We start from the raw sequence: 8,611 nt of genomic DNA on the forward strand, positions 1-8,611 counted from the left end.
AGCCTTCTTGCTCCTCTGATGCTGCTTGACCTGCTATGTTCATCCAGCTCTACACCTTGTTATCTCAGATTCTCCAGCATCTGCAGTTCCTACTATCTCTGAAACTGTCATCTTTACCTGGTCTGGCCTATATGTGACTCCAGACCCACAGAAACGTGGTTGGCTGTTAAGTGTCCTTAATTATGGATGGGCAATAAATGTTGGCCTAATCAGCAATGCTGTCATTCCATGTGTGGTGTCAGTGAATAAAAAAATTCTGAGTACCACACTTTAGGAAGGATGTCAAAGCCCTAGACAGGCTTTGAAGCAATTTACTAGAACAGTAGCAGATGAGGGTCTTTAATTACATGGAGAAGCTGAAGTAGTTCTTAGAAGATTAAAAAAATAGAAGTTTACAAAATCAAGACTGATTTTAATAGCTTAAATAAGAAAAACTATGTTAGGGGGCAGATAACAGTCAGATAACAGAGGTCTAAGATGATTAAACAAACAAACCAGAGGAATCACAAGGAAACACTTTTTTAATACAATATGTTGTGATCTGGAAAATACTTCATAATAGGGTGATGGAAGTAGATTCAATAGTAACAATAGAAAGAAAATTGCATGTGTGTCGAAGGGGAAAAGTTAATTACAAAGGAGTGAAGTCAGAGCTGGCTGGAGTTGACTGGGGAAGGAGTTTATCAGAAAAGATATTTGGGGAACAATGGCAGACTTTTAAGAAAATAGTTCATGGCTCATAGCAAAGACATATTCCAGTGAGGAAGAAGGATTCTGGGAAGGGGATTAGCCAGCCATGGTTAATCAGAGAAGTTGAGGATAGCTTCAGATTAAAAGGAAAAATAATTGCAATGTGGCAAACATAAATGGTTAGCCAGAGGATTGGAAAAATGTTAATAACCAACAAAACACAAAAAAAGTGAGAAAATAAACTTTGATGGTAAGCTTGCAATTAATGTCAAGACAGACAGAAAGGGAGAAGCAAAATGAACATCCACCGCTTAGAGAATGAAGATAAGGAAATAATAATGCAGGACCAAGAAATGGCAGAGAAGTTGAAGAAATACTTTGCATTGGTCTTTATAGTAGAAGACACTAATATCATTCTAAAATTACTAAATATTCAAGAGGCAATAGGAGGAAAGGAAATAAATACAATAACTATCACTAGAGAAAAAGTGCTAGGGAAATTAATGGGGTTAAAGACTTATCATCCTGGATCTGATGGGATTCATCCTCGGATATCAGAGCAGGTAGCTACAGAGGTAGTGGATGCATTGGTAGTAATCTTCCAGAAATCCTTAGGTTCTGGAAAACTCCCAGAGGCTTGGAAGACTGCCAATAGAACACTTTTATTATAAAAAGAAAAGAGACAAAAAGTGAGGTAACTATAAGCCAGTTAACTTAACCTTTCATTGAGAAAATGTTAGAGTACATTATAACGGATGTATTAGCAGAGCATTTAGAAATGTATAATATGATCAAGCAGAGTCAGCATGCCCTCATGAAGGGAAATCATACCTGACACATTTATTAGAATCCTTTGAGGAGGTAACAAGCAGCATAGCTAAATGGGAATGTAAGTGGATAAAGTGGATGTAATATATTTGAATTTTCAGAAGGTTTTGGGTAAGGTGCCGCACATTAGGTTTCATAATGTGTTGGAGGTAGTTGTTGGTGGGGAGGCGATGGCCTAGTGGTATTATTGCTGGAGTGTTAATCCAGAGACCCAGATAACATTCTGGGGACCTAGGTTCAAATCCTGTCATGGCAGATAGTGGAATTTGAGTTCAATAAAAAATATTTTGAATTAAGAATCCAGTGATGACCCTGAATCCATTGTCAATTGTCAGAAAAACCCATCTGTTCACTAATGTCCTTTAGGGGAGGAAACGGCCATCCTACATGTGACTCCAGACTCGCAGCAATGTGGTTGACTCTGAACTGCCTTCTGGGCAATTAGGGATAGGCAATAAATGCTGCCTAGCCAGCAATGCCTTCATCCTGTTAATTTATAAAGAAAAAAAATGTATATTAGCATGAGTAGATGATTGGCTAATATAAGACAGAGATAAAGGGGCATTTAGAAGATGGCAACCTCTAACTAGTGGTGTGTCACAGGGATCAGAGCTGGGACCAGAATTATTTATGATATATATGAATAACTTCAGGGGCAGCATGGTGGCACAGCATTTTTTGTATCATTCATAAACTTGACTACAGTCTATTAATTTTTCTTATCTAAATCATAGAATCCTTACTGTGCAGCTAAGAGGCCATTTGGCCCATAAAGTCTTCACCAACCCTCTGAACAGCATCCCACCAAGGCCTACCCCATCGCTGGAACCCCACATATTCCATGGCTAATTCACCCAGCCTATACATCCCAGAAACAGAAGCAGAACATGACAGGGAGTGACACAGTGAGAAAGACCCCTCCACACAACACTCCAGCCTGCACCAAGAAAAATACAAATAACCCATGCAACTGAAAGCAAACTTTGTTATATATGTTTAAATTATTTTTATTAACTTTTGATTTCTATTAAGTGTCAGTTGTATCTTATTTAAAGTTAAATCCACCTAACCTACACATCTTTGGACTGTGGAAGTAAACCAGAGAACCCAGTGGAAACCCATACAGAGGTGAGAACATGCAAACTCCACACAGACAGTCACCCATGGCCAGAATTGAACCCGGGTCCTGGTACTGTAAAAAAAATAGTGGGAAGGCAAATAGTCAGGATGACACAAAGAGTCTGCAAAGGAATATAGACAGGTTAACTGAGTTGGCAAAAACTTGGCAGACGAATATGACATGGGAAAATGTGAGGTTATGCGCTTTGGCAGGAAGAGTAGAAGAATTGAATATTATTTAAATGGAAAAACCCTGCAGAAATCTACACAACAGGGGGATTTGAGATCCTTATCCATCTTGCAAACCACTAGTATCCAAATTCAACAGTTAATAGGAGAGGCAAATGGAATGTTAGCCTTTATTTGAAAAGGAATGGAGTATAAAAGTAGGTTTTGCTAAAACTATACAAAGCACTATTCAAACCACAGCTGGAATAGTGAACAGTTTTAGGACCCCTTTTTAACAAAAGATCTACTGGCATTGGAAACAGTTTGGAGAAGGTACACAAGGCTGATTGAAGGTATAGTGGGACTGTTTTATGAGGAGAAATTGAGTAGATTGAATAAATACTCATTGGAATTCAGAAGAATGATTGGTAACCCTATTGAAACATTCAAGATTTATAGAGGACTTGATACAGTAGATGAGGAAAGGTTGTTTCCACTTGTAGGAGAATCTAGGACCAAAAAGCACTATCTCAGAATAAAGGGTCGCACATTTAAGACTGAGATGAGGAGAAATTTCTACTCTCAGAGCACTGTGTGTCTGTCGAATTCTTTACCACAGAGTGCCATTGAAGCGGGGATATTAAGTATATTCAAGGCTGAGATAGATGTTAATCAATTAATGAATTAAGAGTTATGGGGAAAAGGCAGGAAAGTGCAGTTAAGGATAATCAGATCAGCTATGATCTCAACGAATGGCAGAGTAGCATCTTTGGACTGAATGGCCTTCCTTTGCTCCTATGTATTACGGTCTTATGGACAGAAATACTAGCATAAGGCCGACTTGATTTATTGAAATGACAAGCAACTGGAAGGTCACAGTCATTTGTATGTTCAGAGTGAAATTGTACCCTTGAAATGGTAAGTGGCTGGAAGGTTGCAGTAATTAAAAAGACAAGTGACTGGAAGGTCAGGGACTCCACAACACCCCCCCTCCCCCACCCACCCACACCCACACACACACAAAAAACTGTCTTGTCTTGTTTACTTTGCTCTCAGCTGGGGGGACGTACTTTTACCCTTCCATACATTAATTTATACCCATTTTAGACCTCTATTTCTTTCTCACCAGTTCGCAACCCTTTTGGCTTTTGCACGGGGCCTCCATACAATCCATTCCCCTTGCTCATCCCCTATCTCTGTCAAAAGTTAAAAAAAATACTTCTTTCTAACCCCCTTCACTTTGAAGAGTCATATCGAACCCAAAACGTTAACTCTGTTTCTGTCTTCACAGGTGCTGCCTGACTTGCTTGGAGTTGCTTTGCATCACAGCTGCTGTAGTAAATGGAAAATACAATGTACTATCTGACGAAAGCTGGCAAATCTAAGAGCCATAAACTTTGCAATAGTTTAAGTGAAAATAAGTTCAGACTTTTAAAACTAAAATGAGATTCTGCTACTAAAAATTTTATACTTACTAAATGATTGAACATATTGTTGCCTTTGATTCATTTGATAATCACCTTAGACCTCTGTTCTCTAACTCCTTTCTGACCCTCAAAATAGTGTCTCCTTATTTAAATTTCGTTCATGATTTTATAATCTTCTATAAATCTCCTCTTAATTTTTTCTCTAAAGAGAACTACTTTAACATTTTCACATAACTGGAGCCTATCATCCCTGGAACAGTTCTAACATACCTCTTCAAATCCTGTCCAGAACTTTGACATCCTTCCTGAATTGTCGTGACCAGAGTCAAGACTGCATCCAAGACTTAAACCAGTATTGTATAAAGGTTTAGCAAAATTTCCTTGCTCTTGTGTTCTATGCCTTTATTAGTGAAGTAAAGGATCCCATATCCTTCTTTAACAATAATTATATTATGTGATACTTCAGCCAAAATTTTTGATTGTCCTTACACATTCATCAATTCAGGGGAGGCAATGGCCTCGTGGCCTTGTTGTTAGACAGTAAATCTAGAAACTTAGCTAGTGTTCTGGGGACACTGGGTTCAAATCCCACTATGGCAGGTGTGAAACAACCCTGTTAACCCTACAAAGACCTCCTTATTAACAGAGTCACAGAGATTACAGCGTGGAAACAGACCCTTCAATCCAACTCATCCATACTGACCAGATATCCTAAACTGATCAATTCCCATTTGCCAGCATTTGGTCCATATCCTGCTAAACCCTTCCTGTTCATGCACCCATCCAGATGCCTTTTTAATGTTGAAATTGTACCAGCCTCCACCACCGCCTCTGGCAGCTCCTTCCATATGTGCACTACCCTGTGCATGAAAAAGTTACCCCTTAGGTCCCTTTTAAATCTTTCCCCTCTCACCTTAAACCTATGCCCTCGAGTTTTGGACTCCCCTTGCCTGGGGAAAAGACCTTGGCTATTCACCCTATCCATGACCCTCATAATTTTATACACTTCTATAAGGTCATCCCTCAGCCTCCGATGCTCCAGGGAAAATAGCCCCAGGCTATTCGGCCTCTCCCTGTAGCTCAAACCCTTGAACCCTGACAGCATCCTTGTAAATCTTTCCTGAACACTTTCAAGTTTCACAACGCTTTTCCTACAACAGGAAGACCAGAACTGAATGCAGGACTCCAAAAGTGGCCTTACCAATGTCCAGCACAGCCTGATCTCCCAATTCTTATACTCATTGTACTAACCAATAAAGACAAGTGTACCAAACTCCTTCCTCATCACCCTGTCTACCTGCGACTACACTTTCAAGGAACAATGAACCTGCACCCCATTGGTGTCTCTGTATGGGCAACACTCCTCAGGACCTCACTGATTTGCTGTACCAAAATGCAGCAGCTCACATTTATCTAAATTAAACTCCATCTGCCACTCCCCAGCCCATTTGCCCATCTGATAAAGGTTCCGTTGTACTTCTTCACTGTCCACTACACCACCAATTTTGATGTTGTCTGCAAACTTACTAACTATACCTCCTATATTCACATCCAAATCATTTATATAAAATGACAAAAAGCAGTGGACCCAGCACCAATCCTTCTGGTGCACAGCTGGTCACAGGCCTCCAGTCTGAAAACAACACCCCATCACCTCCTGTCTCCTACCTTTGAGGCAATTTTGTCTCCAAATAGCTGGCCCTTCTTATATTCCATGCAGAATCTTGTCGAACGCCTTACTGAAGTCCACATAGATGTCCATTGTTCTGCCTTCATCAAGCTTCTTTGTCACTTCTTCAAAAAACTCAATCAAGTTATTGAGACATGATTTCCCATACACAAAACTATGTTGCCTGTCCCTAGTCCCATGGTCCTCAGCATCACAAGTGCTAACCTTCAGTCAATTTGATTCACTGCACATGATATCAATAAATGATTGGGGGCACTGGATAGTGCAAAGGCTATGGGCCCTGGCTACATTCAGGCAATAGTACTGAAGACTGAGGCACCAGAGCCTGCTGCTCACCTAGCCAAGCTCTTCCAGTGCAGTTACAACACTGGCATGACCTGACAATATGGAAATTTGCCCAGGTATGTCCTGTAAACACAAAGCAGGACAAATCCAGTCTGGCCAATTACTGTTCCATTAGTCTGCTCTTGATCATCAGTAAAGTGATGGAAGGTGTAATCAACAGTGCTATCAAGCAGTACCTGCTCAGCACTAACCTGCTCACTGATGTCCAGTTTGGAATCCACAGGGCCGTTCAGCTCCTGACCTCATTGTAGCCATGGTTCAAACATGGACAAAAGAACTGAATTTCACAGGTGAAGTGGGAATGACAGACCCTGACATCAAGGCCACATACACCTGAGTGTGACACCAAGCAGCCCTAGCAAAACTGGAATCCGTGGGAATCATGGGGCAAACTTTTCGCTGGTTGGAGTTATATCTGGCACACAGGAAGATGGTTGTGGTTGTGGGAGGTCAGCCATCTCAACTCCAAGACATCTCTGCAGGAGTTCCTCAGGGTAGTGTCCTAAGACAAACCATCTTTGGCTGCTTCATCAATGCATTTTCTTCTGTCATTAAGTCAGAAATGGGGATGTTTGCTGATGATTGCACAATGTTCAGCACCATTCATGACTCCTCAGAGACCGAAGCAGTCCATTTCAAAAGCAACAAGATCTGAACAATATCCACGCTTGTGCTGACAAGTGGCAAGTAACATTCACATCATACAAATTTAAGATTTTGGCAAAGATTTGTAGCTTGGGTTTTGGGTGAGCTTGTTGACTTGCTCACTGAGCTGGCTTGTTTTCGTTCAGACGTCTCGTCACCATGTTAGGTAACATCGTCAGTGAGGCCTCTGATGAAGCGATGTTGTTCTACTCCGCTTATAATTTATACTGTCCGGTCCACTATGATGAGTAATGTCATTTCCAGTTTTGTTCTGTATGTTTTTGAATATGGGGTCCAATTCTATATGTTTGTTGATTGCATTATGGGTTGAGAACCATGCCTTTAGGAATTCCTGTGCATGTCTATGTTTGGCTTGGGCTTGGGCTACAATGTTTATGTCGTCCCAGTTAAACTGATGGCCTTCATTGTCCGAGTGTACTGATATTAAGGCAAGTTTGTCGTGTCATTTTGCTGCTAGCTGATGTTCATGTATTCTGATGGCTCTGATGTAATGCTTGTGGCAGTCGTTGCATGGTATTTTGTAAACTGCATTGGTTCTGCATGTTGTGGGAATGGGGCCTTTAATCCATGTGGATGACACATTTGTCATTATTAAGCGCAACAAACTAGAAGAGACCCACCACTTCAGCAACAATGTATTCGCCGGGATTAAATTCATGAGAGAAGAAGAAATCAACAATTAGCTTCCTTTTCTGAACATCAGAGTTGAACGCATGACCAACGGGGAGTTCCAAACCTCAGTGTATAGGAAAGCAACTCACACTGACCAAATCTTCAACTTCCACAGCAACCACCCCAACGTCCACAAACAAAGCTGTATTACGACACTATTTAAACAGGCCACCACTCACTGCAACACTCCAGAACTACGCAGGAAAGAGGAAGAGCACCTATATAAAATCTTTGGTATGAACAGATATCCCTGCAACTTCATCCACAGGTGCCTACTAAATAGACAACAAAAGAGGACATAGTACGCCCTAAAACACTGGCCACACTGCCCTATATCAAGAACATATCAGAACTGACAATGAGACTCCTACGACCACTAGGAATCATGATAACATACAAGCCCACAGCCACTCTACAACAAACACTGACAAGGATTAAAGACCCCATTCCCACAACATGCAGAACCAACGTAGTTTACAAAATACCATGCAACAACTGCCACAAGCATTACATCGGACAGACAGGACAAAAGCTAGCCATCACAATACACGAACATCAGCTAGCAGCAAAATGACATGACGAACTTTCCTGAATATCAGTACACTTGGACAATGAAGGCCAAGTGTTTAACTGGGATAACGTAACCATAGTAGCCCAAGCCAAACATAGACACACACAGGAATTCCTAGAGGCATGGTTCTCAACCTATAATGCAATCAACAAACATATAGAATTGGACCCCATATACAAACCCATACAGAGCAAAATCAGAAATGACACTACTCACCATAACAGACTGGTCAGTATAAATTCCAAGTGGAGTAGAACAACATCACTTCATCAGAGGCCTCACTGATGATGTTAACTAGCATGTTGATGAAACATCTGAACGAAAACAAGCCAGTTCAGCAAGCAAGTCAACAACCTCACATCGTACAAATGCCAGGCAATGACCATCTCCAATATGAGACAATCTAACCACCGCCCCTTCCTTGAACACTGAATC

General features: G+C 41.0%; 1 long non-coding RNA gene across 1 annotated transcript; it reads left to right on the plus strand.

Moving 5' to 3' along the window:
- Positions 1-1,970: 1,970 nt before the first annotated feature.
- On the plus strand, positions 1,971-4,296 carry LOC125483035. Its single transcript, XR_007262035.1, has 2 exons — positions 1,971-2,646; positions 4,097-4,296. It is a non-coding gene; the product is annotated as an uncharacterized LOC125483035 (long non-coding RNA).
- Positions 4,297-8,611: the final 4,315 nt, after the last annotated feature.

This window comes from Rhincodon typus, chromosome 4 (assembly GCF_021869965.1).
Source record: "Rhincodon typus isolate 14 chromosome 4, sRhiTyp1.1, whole genome shotgun sequence".
Classification (NCBI taxonomy): Eukaryota; Metazoa; Chordata; class Chondrichthyes; order Orectolobiformes; family Rhincodontidae; genus Rhincodon; species Rhincodon typus.